Source organism: Trachypithecus francoisi, unplaced genomic scaffold (genome assembly GCF_009764315.1).
Source record: "Trachypithecus francoisi isolate TF-2019V2 unplaced genomic scaffold, Tfra_2.0 Lachesis_group9, whole genome shotgun sequence".
NCBI lineage: Eukaryota > Metazoa > Chordata > Mammalia > Primates > Cercopithecidae > Trachypithecus > Trachypithecus francoisi.
Genome location: NW_022681474.1, coordinates 70,482,384 through 70,500,182, shown reverse-complemented (window position 1 = coordinate 70,500,182; position 17,799 = coordinate 70,482,384). Strand labels below are relative to the sequence as shown.

Here is a 17,799-nt window from a genome sequence, read left to right as displayed (position 1 = left end):
ATTTTTTTAAGATGAAAACATTTCTACACTGTGGCATGCAGTGATTTTTTTTCTGTCTCCCTGATTACCATGCAGTCTTCAAACCCTCTCCCAGACTGGCATTCTTTCATCAAGATTTCTCTCTGAAGTCAACTTGTCATATTTTCAGCAGGCTTTAGTGCTTTGGAGTCTTACAAAGTTCTTGCCTCTTCCTCCTAACCCAGGCTTCTGCCTCTATCCTCAGTTTCCTGTCCTCACCCTGGCTGGAAGAAAGGGAAGGCCTGCTTGAGTTTCTGCATTGCCTGTTAAACACCAGTTGCACAAAGGTATGGAGCACTGGGCTTGTGTATCTGGACTTCTTTCTGCCAATGCTCGGCCATTGCTTCTAACTGTACTGCGCTAATGGAGTGTCTCCTCTCTTACAACTTTTCTACTCTGCCTGTTTCCAGAGAATCCAGCCACTAGCTCAGTCTTGCCTGAACCTATCTGGATTTTTTCTTTCTTTCTTTCTTTTTCTTTCTTTTTTTTTTTTTTTTTGAGACACTCTTATTGCTCAGGCTGGAGTGCAGTGGGGCAATCTTGTCTCACTGCAACCTCCGCCTCCCAGGTTCAAGCAATTCTCCTGCCTCAGCCTCCTCAGTAGCTGGGATTACAGGCATGTGCTACTATGTCCAGCTAATTTTTTTGTATTTTTAGTAGAGACTGGGTTTCTCCATGTTGGTCAGGCTGGTCTCGAATTCCCGACTCCAGGGGATCCGCCAGCCTCGGCCTCCCAAAGTGCTGGAATTACAGGTGTGAGCTACCATGCCCAGCCTATCTGGATATTTCTATCACTTCCCCACACATTTCCACCACCAAGAGGGGTAAGGTGTGGACACCAGCATCTGAACTCCTTTCTCTAACATCTTATCTCTCCTTTTCTCTCCCTAAACTGAAAATTTCCCTATACTTTCCTTTTTTAACTAGAAGGCTGTTCCTACATTGTCTTCTACTTCTGTGCAAAGTGGCATTTGCCCTTTCTCTTCCTTGGGGCCATAATGGTAAATGGTGGCAGAGAAGTACAATTCATGGGAGGAATAAAAAACACATTGTTCTGGATTTTCTAGATAATTTTCATTATGCTATGATAAACAGTATCTAATGTTGCTGATAGCATTACAGTTCAAAGCACTACCTTGTCTGTTATCTCCCTATCATCATGTTACAACATGATGGTTGAGTTTCCAGGAAACAGATGCTGAGATGATGGAAATTTGCACACTAGAAGTTGCTGGAAGCGAGTGTTCTCAGGAACAGCATCTATGAGGGAGGGAAAGAAACAAGACTGGGCAGAAGGAGAGGTAGGACTGTTATATCAAAAGACTCAGCCCATCTCAGAAGGAGCTCTGGACTGAGATAGTTTTCATATTTTCCCCAGATTGAGGGAAGAGGGCCTGCCCTTCATAGCCCTCCATTGGATATGGGCTACTTACTGGGAAGGGCCTGTGACAGTGGATAAGTTGCCTTCAGCTGCAAGTAATTCTCTAGAGGGATTAAGCCGAGAACCCTTAGCTGAAACCCCAGTTAGCTGGAGAATGAGTGTCGCAGTCCTGAAGGGGACCTAGGGGACACACCACAGAATCCACTGTACATTACCAAAAGTGAAGTTGCTTCCTGCCTGTCATTGCATTTTATGCACGGGGACCCAGGGCTCAGGGAGATTAACTAATTAGATCAAAGTTCCAGATCAAATACCTGATGTATGTATTTTATGTCATTTGGCCTTCCAAATAATTCGATCAGGTGTAGCTTAATAACTTTCTTTTTAAAGACAAGACTACTGAGATTCAAAAAGCTTAAATGATTTCTGCAGATATTCAAGGCCAGCCAGTGGTGGAGGTAAGATCCATATCTGCCAATCGCATGTCTGTGCTTTTTGTATCTCACACACTGAGTTGATCTTGCCTAAATCTCTTGGATTAAAGAAATTTTAGGACTGGAAGAGACCTCAGAAAACACTCCAACCCACTTACTATTCAAAGAAATAAAGTAACTTGGTAAATTGTTCAAGGAAATGAGGCTACTAATAACCTCTGTGCCTCAGTTTTCTTATCAGTTAAAATGGGATGAGCCGCCCACCTACAGAGGGGTTTTAAGACTCAAATGAGATAATAAATGCAACATAAACTTGAAACTTATTTAAATGGTACAGAATGGTCAGTATTTTGCCATTTAGACACTATGTTCGGAGTAAGAAGGACTTTCAGCTGTTAACAACAGCAGAGTCAGGCTTGTACGCCACAGTGTTACATTTTAAATTTTGGGGGTGCTTGCACAGAAAATGTTTTCGATTTAATAAATGATTTTATTAAATTCAGATTCCTATGAAAGGTAAACAAGTTTCCATGGGGTTTGTGGGGGAACACAAAACTTGCTTTCTGAAAAGTTTGGATTAGCAGTTAGAGCCTAAGAGGCTTTTGCTGTGAATAATTCTGACTGATAGAATTCATAATCACGTAACTTCCTATTCTCTGATAAATAAAATAACACAGCTCAGCGTACTTTGGTGTAAAGGAAACACTGAAGTTCCTTCCTCTGAACTTCAGAACTGTTTGTGACATAAAAACAAAAGGTCCAAAATACTTTTGTCCTTTCCTTTGTCATGCAGGCTGAGTTCCTGAAACATAATAATTTAACAAAGTTAAAGTATTTGCTTTCTTTTTCTACAACTTCTGCTGTATTGAGTCCTTAGCACAGAGTTTGGGTTTTAAGAGGGTCTCTAGATTGGTTGTTTGGATGTTTCTCTTCTGGAAAACTATGAGTAGATTTATATTCCGTGCTTTTAACATCACAAAATAGAAAGCTCTAGCCAATTTGTTGTTCATAATACCACCACCACTGCCACTATCCTTTCAAAGGATGAATTAGTCATCTTTGTTGCATGACAAATCACCCCAAACTTAAAACAATAATAATTCTCTTTCACAGTTTCTCTGGGTCTGGAGTAGTTTGGATGGGTGTTTGTGGTTGGGGGTCACTTGCGAGGTTATAGTCAGATGTCAGCTGAAGCCTTTTGAATGCTTGACCAAGGCTGGAGGAACCACGTCCAAGGAGGCTCACTCACACGGCTGTTAGGATGGTGCTGGCTGTTGGTGGGAGATCTCTGTTCCTTTCCACATGAATTCTCCAGGGCTGCTTGAGTGTTCTCAGAGTACGGCAACTGGCTTCACCCAGGGTGAGCAATCCAAGACAAGACGGAAGCTGCAATGCCCTTATGGTCTAGCCTTAGAAGCTACTCATTAATAACTCTATTGGTAGCTCAGAACAGTTCTCAGCCCTGATTCATTGTGGGAGGTGAGTACACAAAGAGATAAGTACAAAGAGGGGAGGATCATTAGGGACCAACTTAAAGGAGAAGGAGTAGGCTGATGTGTGAATTTTACTAATTTCAGTGTTCATGAATCAAGTATGTACATAGAGAGAGATCTGACAGCACTCCCTGCCTTCCCCTGCAGGAGGAGAAATGTCATGAAGCTAAAAGAGATCCAAACCCTCCAGGACATTTACATAGCACTCAGAGAGGGCTGAGTGGCCCATCTGGGTGCCTCCTTCATCCTCTGAAACCAGGCAGATCAACCCTCAGAATTCTGAGCCATGTTCCCAAATGGTTCTGTGATTTAAAGGCAATGTAGGCACAGCCAGAAATGGGAAATACTGTGTCCCATGCACTCGTGGGAGAAACTCTTCCCTCTTACTTCATATCTCAACTCTGCCAGAGTCATGACGCTATGAGTGTATCTTTTTTGGTTTCTTAGACAAAGTCTCACTCTGTCACCTGGGCCAGAGTGCAGTGGCGCAGTCATAGCTTACTGCAGCCTCAAACTCCTGGGCTCAAGTGATCCTCACACCTCAGCCTCCTGAGTAGCTGGGAATACAGATGCATGTCACTTAGTCTGGCTAAATTTTTTTATTTTTTTATTTTTTGTAGAGACAGGGTCTCGCTTTATTGTCCAGGCTGATGTCAAACTCCTGGGCTCAAGCGATCCTCCCACCTCAACCTCCCAAAGTGATGGGATTACAGACATCAGATACCACGTCTGGCCCTAAAGGACTATTTAAAAACAGTAAATTTTTTTTTTATCCAGGTCAGTGGATAAATATAGAAGCCTACAAACAGCGGGTAGAGAGGGCAGGGGGAAAGCATATTCAGCAACTCTGGAGCATTCTCTGATCCAAGTGACCTTTCTTGACACTCAAGGTGGGAAATTCCTACCTGACACTCAAAGTGGGAAATTTAAAATTCAGAGGGAAAAATGTAAGAGCAATCCTATAAATCATTTAGTGTGAACTTGGTTTAAATTTATTCCACGTCAGAGAAGTTTCATTATTAATATAGTCAAAAGAGCATGTCCTAGCTTCAGATCTTTTCTGTTTATGAAGAATATTCCTTATATTCCTATTTGTATGAAAAATGTAATCTCTAATTGTACACCTGATCTTTCCAGATTCAACTATCAGTAACTTTTTTGGAACACCACATAAAGATCGAAGTAAGAAAGGTCTGAGAAAATCATATTTTGCCAGAAACATTTAGGCTGCTCTCTCACTTACTAACTATACATGTCATTTCCTCTGTAACATGGACATACTTGGTGAACTTTTCATGACTCGCACAACTTTCTTCATGGTCAAGATGACCTGGTCCTACACCTCTCAAAGTAATAAGCATAAACTGATAAGACCCTTAGTTTTTTTAAAAAAGAATACACCATTTATGTTTGACTAAAGATCTACATTTATTATTTTTGTGTGACTTCTTTTATTTGTCATGCATACTACAGATTGATTCCACCCGTAGCTCTCTCCCCACCAGTGGTTTCTCTCACCTAGGGAATTGAGGTTTGACTTCTTTAAAAGGTTGCCCTGCAAAATGTATCCACGTATGTCTTCTCACTGTATACACTGCTAACTGTAGGACAATAAAAATTATTATGAATATGTAATATGTAAACTGTAATTAAATTTACTTCAATTTTTCAAGATCACAGATTTGCATTACAAGTGATCACAACTAAACACAATATATCTAGATGCCCATTTACAAGTCCACATGAGAGTGTAAGTAAAAAGATGATGTAGACGGTAGCGGCGTGCTGTTTAGGGTTCTTTGGTTCAAACTGGGAAGAGGTGAATTCTCTCCAATACCCACACCTCAGGTGTTCCATGACATGGTACTGTCTGCTGGCTTCCTGGGATACTGAATTGCCTGTTGAATGGAAAACTGAATGAAGAGAACTCCAAGCATAGTTCATTTTTAAAAACTTTGTTTTTATTTCCATAGGTTTTTGGGGAACAGATGGTAATTGGTTCCATGAGTAAGTTATTTAGTGGTGATTTGTAAGATTTTGGTGCACCCATCACCCGAGCAGTATACGCTGAACCCAATTTGTAGTCTTTCATCCCTCACCCCTTTCCCACCCTTTCGCCCTGAGTCCCCAAAGTCTGTTGTGTTATTCTTATGCCTTTGCCTCTTCATAGCTTAGCTCCCGCCTATGAGTGAGGACATACGATGTTTGGTTTTCCATTTCTGAGTTACTTCACTTAGGTTAGTGGTCTCCAATTTCATCCTGGTGGCTGCAAATGTCATTAATTCCTTTTTATGGCTGAGTAGTAGTCTATTTTATATATATATATATACCACAGTTTCTTTGTCCACTCATTGACTGATGGGCATTTGGGTTGGTTCCACATTTTTACAATTGCGAATTGTGCTTCTACAAACATGCAGGTGCAAGTATCTTTTTCGTATAATGACTTATTTTCCTCTGGGTAGATACATCCAGGGGCAGTTCATTTCTTTTTTTTCTTTTTCTTTTTTTTTTTTTTTTTTTTTTTTTTTTGAGACAGAGTTTTACTCTTATTGCCCAGGCTGGAGTGTAATGGTGTGATCTCAGCTCACCGCAACCTCTGCCTCCCAGGTTCAAGCAATTCTCCTGCCTCAGCCTCCAGAGTAGCTGGAGCTGGGATTACAGGCGTGAGCCACCACGCCCGGCCATCCAGGTGTAGTTCATTTCTAAATGAGGACCCCAGTTAGCAGACTTTTGCATCATTCAAGTAGAGATTATAGTGGCCTAGATTAGCATGGTGGTGGTAATGGTGGTGATAATGGTGGTAGAGATGGAGAAGAGTAGAAGGACTTGGGATAGAGTTTGGAGTAGAATGGATAAAATGTTCTGATGAAGGCTGGGCGTGGTGGCTCACGCCTGTAATCTCAGCACTTTGGGAGCCTGAGGCGGGCAGATCACAAGGTCAGGAGATCAAGACCATCCTGGCTAACACAGTGAAACCCCATCTCTACTAAAAATACAAAAAATTAGCCAGATGTGACGCCGCGCACCTGTAGTCACAGCACTTTGGGAGGCCAAGGAGGGTGGATCACGAGGTCAGGAGTTCGAGACCAGCCCTGGCGAATATGGTGAAACACCATTTCTACAAAAAAAAAAAAAAAAAAAAATCAGCAGGGCATGGTGGTGTACGCTTGTAGCTCAGGAGTTCAAAACCAACCTGGCCAACATGGAGAAATACTGTCTCTACTAAAAATACAAAAAAATTAGCTGGGCATGGTGGAGGGGCGCCTGTAATCCAAGTTACTCAGGAGGCTGAGGGAGGAGAATCGCTTAAACCAGGGAGGTGGAGGTTGCAGTGAGCTGAAATCATGCCACTGCACTCCAGCCTGGGCGACAGAGCGAGTCTCTGTCTCAGGAAAAAAAAAAAAAAAAAAAGTTCTGATGAATTAGATCTAGGGGTTGAGGAAAAGAAGGAATCAAGGACATTCTTTAGGCTATTTGCCTAAGCTGTTAGGTGAGTAGCCAGCAGTAACATTTATTAAAAGTGAGAGGCCAGGCATGGTGGCTCATGCCTGTAATTGCAGCACTTTGGGAGGCCAAGGCGGGCAGATCACCTGAGGTTGGGAGTTCAAGACCAGCCTGACCAACATGGAGAAACTCTGTCTCTATTGGAAACACAAAATTAGCCGGGCCTGGTGGTGAATGCCTGTAGTCCCAGTTACTCTGGAGGCTGAGGCAGGAGAACTGCTTGAACCTAGGAGGCTGAGGTTGCGGTGAGCCGAGATCGTGCCATTGCACTCCAGTCTGGGCAACTAAGAGCAAAACTCCATCTCAAAAAAAAAAAAAGAAAAAGAAAAAAAAGTGAGAGGAACAGACTTTGAGTATTAGAGAGGTGGATATTAGAGTTATGAGACCTCTCAGCACGCACTCAGATCCTTTGACATAAGATACACCCACATAGGTGTATCTTCACATTCACCAATACTCCTACCCCACCCTCCCAAAGTGCTGGGATTACAGGCGTGAGTCAGTGCACCCAGCTATGCTAGTTTCAAAACACTCTCTGATGTTGTCTAGAACTACTTCCAGATATGTTATGAAATCCTAAAACAAATTAACCAAATTAAAAAAAAAAACTTAGGCCAGACACAGTAGCTAACACCTGTAATCCTAGCACTTTGGGAGGCTGAGGCGGGAGGACTGCTTGAGGCCAGGAGTTCAAGACCAACTTGGCCAACATAGCGAGACCCTGTCTCAAAAAATTAATTAATTAATTAATAAGTAAATATGAAAACAGAAATCTTCCAATTAGTTTGATTTCACTTTAATCTTGGAGCCTTTAACACACTCTTGGAAGGAGGAAGGGCTTTTTTAACTCAATACTATCATTTAAATAGGTTTGGGCATCACAGAGCCATGGGGTAAAATGGTAGAAACCCCATTTACTGTTCTTGACCTTAAATGAAACTATTGTGAGATTTAAAGGAAAGATCAAAGAATCAAAAGGCTAGGTTTCTTCTAGCCCTAGTTCCACCACTTTCCCATTGGGTGACCTACATATACTACAAGTCCCTGACTACCTCTGAGTTTCCTTTTGTCTTCAAAATGGAAAAGACACCACTGACCTCCCATAGTTGCTTTGAGACTTAAGAGAGATAATGCATGTGAGTGCACCCTGTGAATGCACAAACATAAAACATTTTTAAAACCTTTGTGAAAGGATGCGTGTTTTGGGATTGGTGCTGCCTGTTAAATAAAATACTTTACTACATTTCTTTTTTTTTTTTTTTGAGGCGGAGTCTCGCTCTGTCGCCCAGACTGGAGTGCAGTGGCCGGATCTCAGCTCACTGCAAGCTCCGCCTCCTGGGTTTACGCCATTCTCCTGCCTCAGCCTCCCGAGTAGCTGGGACTACAGGCGCCCGCCACCTCGCCCGGCTAGTTTTTGTATTTTTAGTAGAGACGGGGTTTCACCGTGTTAGCCAGGATGGTCTCGATCTCCTGACCTCGTGATCCGCCCGTCTCGGCCTCCCAAAGTGCTGGGATTACAGGCTTGAGCCACCGTGCCCGGCCACTTTACTACATTTCAAGAATAAATACATACTTGAAAATATCCTTTTTGTCTTTACATTTTAAGTTGAGCATTAATAGAGGAACTCTGTGGAATAGAATTATAGAGGGGAAACATGATCTAAAAATCATGGATCATGGAAAAGTGACTTTTTAGGACAAATTAATTTATTAAAGAATATATGAAATGTATATACTAAATGATTATTAGACAAAGATGAAAAGTATTCTCAAAATGAAAATCAAAGAAGGGTCTGAGCATGCTGTGAACTGATAAATCTTGGAGTGTCTTATTAAATGACAGGAAAACCAGCAACCATATACTTTATATTGGCCTGATTTTTTTTTTTTTTTTTTTTTTTTTTTTTTTTTTTTTTAGACAGAATCTCACTGTCACCAGGCTGGAGTGCAGTGGTGTGATCTTGGCTCACTGCAACCTCCACCTCCCGGGTTCAAGCGATTCTTCTGCCTCAGCCTCCTGAGTAGCTGGGACTACAGATGCGCACCACCAAGCTCAGCTCATTTTTGTATTTTTAGTAGAGAAGGGGTTTCATCATGTTGGCCAAGACGGTCTCGATCTCTTGACACCGTGATCCACCTGCCTTGGCCTCCCAAAGTGCTGGGATTACAGGCGTGAGCCACCACGCCTGCCCGGGATTATTTTTATTTTTTTTATTAGTTCTTATGATATGGGTAGGACAGTCTGAAAACAATGTGAGTACTTTCATCATCTAATGTAGGTAATGAACTTGACTTAATGTAAGTAAAGTGGCTCTATGGCCACACTTCTTGCTCTCTGTAGCTTTTGCTCTGCTTTGTACAACACAGTGCCTTTGCTTGGAATGAGCCATATCATCACAGACTGGCCCAAACCAGTTTCTATTTCTTCCCACTGATGCACCTTTTCCCCATTCCAGCATCAATTCACATGCATGTGACGTGTTATTAGAGGTGTGGTTTATGCTGACAGACAATATAAACTGATGAAATTTATCAAGGAACTCATGTTCCCAACCTTGCATCTACACAGATTGGTGCATTGATTTAAGTTAAAGATAAAATGTTGGATGAACACATCTACACGGATTGGTGCATTGATTTAAGATAAGATAAAATGTTGGATGTATATGCCATTGTAAAACATGACCCTTTACGTTAAGTGAATTATTTGAGCAACTCCCAGTCCTGATGTGTCAATAAAGAAGGCTGCTCCAGCATGGGCAACACAGTGAGACCCTGTCTCTACAATTTTTTTTTTTCTTTTCAGACAGAATTTCACTCTTGTCGCCCAGACTGGAGTGCAGTGGCACGATCTCAGCTCACCACAACCTCTGCCTCCTGGATTCAAGCGATTCTCCTGCCTCAGCCTCCTGAGTAGCTCAGATTACAGGCATGCGCCACCACGCCTGGCTAATTTTGTATTTTTAGTAGAGATAGGGTTTCTCCATGTTGGTCAGGCTGGTCTTGAACTCCCGACCTCAGGTGATCCACCTGCCTCGGCCTCCCAAAGTGCTGGGATTACAGGTGTAAACCACCACACAAAAATTTTTAAAAATGAGCCAGGCATGGTGGGCATGCCTGTAGTCTCAGCTACTTTAGAGGCTGAGGCAGGAGGGTTGCTTGAGCCCAAGAGGTTGAGGCTGCAGTGAGCCGTGTTTGTGCCACTGATCTCCAGTCTGGGTGACAGAGCAAGACCCTGTCTTAAAAAAAATAAAAATAAAAATAAAAAATACTGCCATCTGTTTCCACAGACGGCAGATCTAGGACTGATTATTTGAATCATAGACAGATGCTGGCTCAGTATAAATTTCCGATGGTCAGAGCTGTCCAAAAAATACTTCCTTGGTTGATAATCCTGAGGTCAGGAGGTTTTTGTCAGAGGTGGATAGGTATATGTTAGGGATGTTCATCCATCTACTCACCTATTCATTGACCTATTCATCAGAAGTGTATTGAGCACTAACTATATCCTCAATATATAGTTGATACAATGGGGCACTGCATGGTGTGATTTACAAGGGGATATAAATTCATGGAGCTTAGTCTGGAAGACAGAGGTTTGGATGATGGTAGGGAAGAGGCAAAGAAGGGCCTGAACACGATGTCCTGTTTTACTCCTCAAAGTGTTATAGGGCTTCACCTGGGAGCTTGTTAGAAGTACAGAATTTCTGGTTCCACCTGAATCAAAATCTACATTTCTAACAAAATCTCAGGGTGGTTTTGTGTTTTAAAAACACTGTTCTAGGTTTCTTTCTAAACCCAATATTACATTTTTCTGTGACTCTATATCCTTCCATACCAATAATGAAAGATCCTGGAAGAAGTAAGTGGCTTTATGAGGCTTACAGCTGTGGAGTGTCTTCTCAACAAGGGGCCAGATTCTCAAGAAGTCACCTTAATTTAGACCTAAGTTTCCAGGACGGTCTGAAAAAAGTCTTAAGACATCTAATGTCTTTTTCCTAGATTATTCTATTAGCAGCCTCAGTGCTACATCTCTAGTTCCCCTTCACTAGTCCAGTATCTGCCTAACTTTTAGATTCCACAAATAGTTAATGATCAAATCAAGCAAGAAGGAAAATCTTATTTACCTCTGAGTCCATTTCAATACCTCTCAGATATTTTTCACATTTTTTTTTTTTTTTTTTTTGAGACGGAGTCTCGCTCTGTCGCCCAGGCGGGAGTGCAGTGGCCAGATCTCAGCTCACTGCAAGCTCCGCCTCCCGGGTTTACGCCATTCTCTGGCCTCAGCCTCCCGAGTAGCTGGGACTACAGGCGCCCGCCATCTCGCCCGGCTAATTTTTTGTATTTTTTTAGTAGAGACGGGGTTTCACAGTGTTAGCCAGGATGGTCTCGATCTCCTGACCTCGTGATCCGCCCGTCTCGGCCTCCCAAAGTGCTGGGATTACAGGCTTGAGCCACCGCGCCCGGCCTATTTTTCACATATTGTAGGAAACTTTGGTTTTCCTTAAAGATAAAATCAACTACACACACACACACACACACACACACCCCAGAATGTGGCCTCTTCTGCTGGAACATCTCTGATTTCTGCCATTAGGATAAATAATTTTAGCAAGGACTTTTGTGATCCACCCCTACCCCAATTCCTGGAGCCCCCTCATCCCATCTAAAGCAGGTGGCCTATTATTCTCTCTCAAAGTTGTATGTTTACTTCCTTCACGATACTTCATTAATCATCTCGGTGGTTTTCTTTCTTTTCTTTCTTTCTTTTTTTTTTTTTTTTTTAACTCGTTTACTGTCTCTTTCTTCCTGCTGGGTTATATGTCTGTGAGGGCAGAGACCCTGTCTTATTTTCCGTAGCACAGTGCCTAGCACTCAGTAGCCTGACAATAAATATTTGTTGAATGAATTAATTAATACAGTAAAGTCATTTTTATTTTACTTGAAAGTTTTATTTGCCTCAAGTGAAGTTATGGACAATTACAATTTGCAGGAATTTTTCACAGAAATAAAATAGAATGGCTTCAAACTTCAATTACTAAAGTATGGTAATTGAGGAAAAGAATGAAGATGATACATTTTCTTTTTTAGGGCTGGAATATCTGTTTTGTCAACTGTAATTACTACAGGTATGCTGCAGTGTAGTTTTTTCCTCTTAAGTAGATGATGTCATCTTATTACAATCTTTTTTTTTTTTAATCTCTAACAGTGCTATTAATCAAACACAAGGCCCATGAAGTGAATTTGGGGTCATCTTGTCCTTTACTGGTTTCCTGATTGGAAGGCTCACCCTTGGCTTATGATCACATCCATTTGGCAGAAAGTCAGCTTATTTGATAGGTAAGGACATCAACATGTCTCTTTTCTTGGTAGAATTGATTCCTCTTCACCAGAAATACAATATAAACGGATCTGATGTGTCAAACCTGCAGTTGCTGTTTTTCCTAATTCCCTCAATGCTCCCCTTGCTCATGTCTGAGGAATTGAATGAGTAACACAGGGGAGGTTAGCGTCCAATATGACATCAGCTCAATAAGTTGATCAGCCTGGAACTGAACTTGGCCGGCAGAGCTTGTTTTCCTTCCCCTGCTTCACTAAGTTATAGGTTTTACAGGAATAAGGATGTTGTCTTCTGCCTTTGCAGTTTTGCAAACATATATGCCAACTGCCTGGCTGATTGATAATATTACTAACTATATACTTGTGGAGTGGTTTGGACTTTATGGAAGACTATTTTAGGTAATATAAATTCTTTAGGATGCAAACACAATTTTCTTAACCCAAAAGACAAAAATTCCCATCTTCTTCATTGAGAAACACTAAGTAAGCATGATAATTACAACCAATAAGATATTGCTGGGCCGGACGCGGTGGCTCAAGCCTGTAATCCCAGCACTTTGGGAGGCCGAGACGGGCGGATCACGAGGTCAGGAGATCGAGACCATCCTGGCTAACATGGTGAAACCCCGTCTCTACTAAAAAATACAAAAAACTAGCCTGGCGAGGTGGCGGGCGCCTGTAGTCCCAACTACTCGGGAGGCTGAGGCAGGAGAATGGCATAAACCCAGGAGGCGGAGCTTGCAGTGAGCTGAGATCCGGCCACTGCACTCCAGCCTGGGCGACACAGCGAGACTCCGTCTCAAAAAAAAAAAAAAAAAAGATATTGCTGAGTGCATAGTCTATGCTAGGCATGCTCTAAATAATTCAGTATAGTCTCTTATTACCCTACCATAGCATGCCAGCCATTGAAATGTATATAGAAGAACTAATGTAGTGAATGGACTGTGCTGTGTTAAATATTTTTATTGTTTGTTTATTAGCACATTTAACAGAGAAGTCTAGCTTCACCTTCCTTTTCTTTACTTCTTAGGGTTGGAAACAAAGCCATGTGAGCAGAAGAGAAATTGCTTTCATCCCTTTTTCTATCTCATGCTCTTATATTATGATATGGTTTGGCTGTGCCCCCCCCCCCACATCTCATCTTGAACTGTAGTTCCCGTAATCCCCATGTGTCATGGGTGAGACCTCATGGGAGGTAATTAAATTATGGGATTGGTACCCCGATGCTGTTCTCATGTTACTGAGTGAGTTCTCATGAGATCTGAACGGTTTTATAAGTGGTTTTCCCCCACTTTGCTCTGCACTTCTCTCTCCTGCCACCATGTGAAGAAGGACATGTTTGCTTCTCCTTCTGCCCTGATTGTAAATTTCCTGAGGCCTCCCAAGCCATGTGGAACTGTGAGTCAATTAAACCTTTTTCCTTTATAAATTACTCAGTCTCAGGCCAGGCACAGTGGCTCACGCCTGTAATCCCAGCACTTGGGGAGGTTGAGGTGGGTGAATTGCCTGAGGTCAGGAGCTCCAGACCAGTCTGACTAACATGGTGAAATCCCGTCTCTACTAAAAATACAAAATCAGCCAGGCATGATGGCGTGCGCCTGTAATCACAGATACTTGGGAGGCTGAGGCAGGGGAATTGCTTGAACCAGGGAGGTGGAGGTTGCAGTGAGCCAAGATCACGCTGCTGTACTCCAGCCTGGGCTACAGAGCAAGACTCCATCTCAAAAATAAATAAATAAATAAATAAATAAATAAATAACCTAGTCTCTGGTATTTCTTTATAGCAGTTTGAGAATGGACTAATACATATTATAATATCCTTATTTTCCTAATGAAGAAGTTGAGGTTCAAAGAAGTTAAGGTCCCATGGGTAGTAAATGTTTAAGTCAGGCTTATACTGTAATTTATCTAATTCCAGAGTCAGTGGTCTTGATAAATATACTATAAACTGCCTCTAATGTTTATTAAAGTTTACAATAATTGGTGGTGGCTTTTAAAATTATTTTTGAAGAGTTACCTTTACATTAAAAAAAATAAAATGAAGGTAATATTTAAAATAATGTTAAGACAAGAATCTGGGAACATGAGTTCTAACCACCACCTATCATGAATAAGGGGAAACCTGGAAATTACTTAACTTCTATTCTCAATTAGGTATCTAGATAAAATTTTTATTATTTTATTCCAAGGCTCTTACAAACAACTTTACAGAAAAATTAAAAAGTCATCTAGTGGTTCATCTGTACCCTGTCTCTACACATACCTTTTAGAAATTTGTTGGAATCACTGTATCAGTGCTATTTTGTACTTGCTTTGTAATTTTCAGAGAATAGTGATTTAGAATAAATTATCATAAAAAAGAACTAATGTAGATAAACAGTGCTATGGCCTGAATTTTTGTGTCCATCTAAAATTTAACCCCCAAGATAATGGCATTAGGAGGTGGGGCCTTGGGAGGAAATTGGGACATGAGGGCAGAGCCCTCATGAATGGGATTTGTGCCTTTATAAGACACCCCAGAGAGTTCCTTTGCTCCTTCCGCCATGTGAGGACTCAGCAAAAGATGGCCATCTATAAAGCAAGCATGCCATCCCCAGGCACAGAATCTACCAGCTCCTCCATCTAAGGCTTCCCAGCCTCCAGACTATGAGAAATAAATTTCTATTGTTTGGAAGCCACTCAGTTTACAATACTTTGTAACAGCAACCCAAACAGACTAAAACGGGAGTTTTTAATTTGACTGCACATTAGAAACACCTGGATGGGGATGGTGGGGGTAGATGGGGGTAATTTTGAAAAAATACAGTCTTTGGCCAGGCACGGTGGCTCATGCCTATAATCCCAGCACTTTGGGAGGCCAAGGCTGGTGGATCACTTGAGGCCAGGAGCTCAAGACCAGCCTGGCCAACATGGTGAAAGCCCATCTCTACTAAAAATATAAAAATTAAATGCCGTGGTGACTTGTGCCTGTAATCCCAGCTACTTGAGAGGCTAAGGTGGGAGAATTGCTTGAACCCAGGAGGCAGAGGCTGCAGTAAGCCAAGATTGTTCCACTGTACTCCAACCTGGGTGACAGAGCAAGACTCTATCTCAAAACAAACAAAAAAATGGTCTTGGAGCAATAGACCAATTTTATCAGAATCTCAGGAGTAGGGACTGGACATCAATATTTTTTAAATGTCCCTCTCTCCCGTTATTTTAATATGTAGCTGAAGTTTATATTATAGTTATACACTGCAAGTACTTTTGCACCAGCCTAATAACTGCTCATCTAGAATAGATTATTGTTTATTGCACTATGATCTCTGATAATTGCTCAACTGCCTTCTCAAGAGTCAACTGACTCACCAATACAGGAATCTAATGTACCATCAATTATTAATCCCAAACAATAGTTCCTTATTCTAATAGTACAAGTTAGGTTCAAAATATTTCTTGTTCAATAACAATTTCAAGTCAGCCATTGTAATTTGTTTAATGACTATATTCATCTCTGAGTCCTTAATAATTATAGAAGTAGAATGGTTCCCTGAGTACTAGATATTTGTAATGTGAAAGGAAGATAAGCAGCATCTGACAGTCTAAAAAAAAGTTGGGATAATCCCAGCACTTTGGGAGGCTGAGGCGGGAGGATCACCTGAGGTCAGGAGTTCGAGACCAGCCTGACTAACAAGGTGAAACCCTGTCTCTACTAAAAATACAAAAATTAGCTGGGCATGGTGGCGGGTGCCTGTAGTCCCAGCTACTCGAGAGGCTGAGACAGGAGAATTGCTTGAACCCAGGAGGCGGGGATTGCAGTGAGCCAAGATCGCACCACTGCACTCCAGCCTGGGCGATGGAGCAAGACTCTGTCTCAAAAAACAAACAAAAAAGGTGTGGGTTGAGGGTTTGAGTTTTGAAGCTCCCTTTTGAATTCTATATTGGTTTATTTTTATATCTTTATTTTAAAAGTAAAACAATGACATAACTTTACATTTTTCTCCCAAATTCTTCAGTTCCTAAATGTCAGAAGTTACCTCCACAGTGAAATGGGACCCAGAGATTTTCATTAATTAATCTCCAGGAAATTCAGCAGTAGAACTTAAATTTTTATTTAATGATATGGAAAATCTCTTATCACTGGAGGACTCTGAAATGCATGGTGAATGAGATCCACTTCTAGGTCAGGTCACAAAGGAGACTCAACTGTTTAGATGGCTGATTAAAGGAATCATCTGAAATTCCACAGTCATAACATTGGAAAACAGACATGGTTGTAACTTATTTATTTACTTAACCATCTGATCTCAGGCACAAGAGGAAAGAACATTATTATATAATTCACGAATGGGCCTGCAGTTCATTGCACCTGATATATTTGAAAGGCTTATTTGGGGCCATCCTGCTGCCCAAGAAGGCCCACTCTCTGGTCAGAGTGCAGTCACTGGCCATGGACCACTGATGGAGGTCAATCTGAGAACCATCTAGGGAATGAGGACCAGGGAAAAGGCTCCCCTAACCCTCCACCTGGTGTGAACCGCCTGCCAGAACACATGGAGAACAAACAGTCCCTGTGGGAGCTGCAGCACTCGAGCAGTAGCAAGGAAAGAAAAAGCCAGGTGTAGCCAGTGTTGCTTAAGGTCTTTCTGCCTGTTTATCACCTTCGGCCTCTTATTTGTAACCCTACCGTAGATAATAGAATTAAACGTAAATAGACACATGCTCTTTGTAGAGAAGAGGTGGTGTCCTCCAAGTATTCCTCCTCTTATGTAGACATACTGTGTATCTTTTTGGCTCTGTGCTCCCATCATTTCATTTTTCTTTGCCTGTGTTGAGACCTGGTTCCTGGATTTCAAAGTGCAGTCATGAGAGACAGCAAAAGAAAAGACTCCTCACAGGTCAGGATCCTGCCGAAAGAGAGCACTTACGTAACCCGATGGTCTTTTTGGTGGTCACTTTTATTCTCCACTTCAATCTGAAGTAGCCTCTGATGAGAAAGCTGCTGAAAAGCAGGAGAGTGAAAGACCATTTCTAAAACTATGAATGTACTTTTGTTCTATGTGAAAAGTCTTCATTGAAGGTTAAGGGAGGGCAGAAAAGGTTGAGGAGGAGACCTCCACGTTGGAAGTTAGGATGGCAATGGCCATTGCTGATTTTGTTGAATTCACTTATTGTAATATACTGTACTGAATCCATACTCATCTACCTATGGCTAGTAAGATAATGTGATTATCCTTCCCATATTCAGAGGGATGGAACCTGATCTTTTATAATGAATAGATACAAAAGTCTTGTGCTGTATTCCTAATCTAAAGGCTTCTAAATATATTCATTCACAGAACTGTTTTTGTTTCATGCATCAGATTTACTTTATTTTTTTATTTTTATTTTTTTGAGATGCAGTTTCACTCTTTAACCCAGGCTGGGGTGCAGTGGCGTGATCTCGGCTCACTACAACCTCTGCCTCCTGGGTTCAAGCGATTCTCCTGCCTCAGCCTCCTCAGTAGCTGGGACTACAGGTGTGTGCCACTACACCTGGCTAATTTTTGTATTTTTGGTAGAGACAAGAGTTTCACCGTGTTGGCCAGGATGGTCTCAATCTCTTGACCTCGTGATCCACTCGCCTTGGCCTCCCAAAGTACTGGGA

At 41.7% G+C, this 17,799-nt stretch overlaps 1 long non-coding RNA gene across 1 annotated transcript; it reads left to right on the top strand.

The window, feature by feature from the left end:
- Positions 1–211: 211 nt before the first annotated feature.
- Positions 212–13,539, top strand: LOC117081971. The gene is made up of 3 exons (XR_004436401.1): positions 212–305; positions 12,043–12,173; positions 13,204–13,539. It is a non-coding gene; the product is annotated as an uncharacterized LOC117081971 (long non-coding RNA).
- The last annotated feature ends 4,260 nt before the right edge of the window (positions 13,540–17,799 follow it).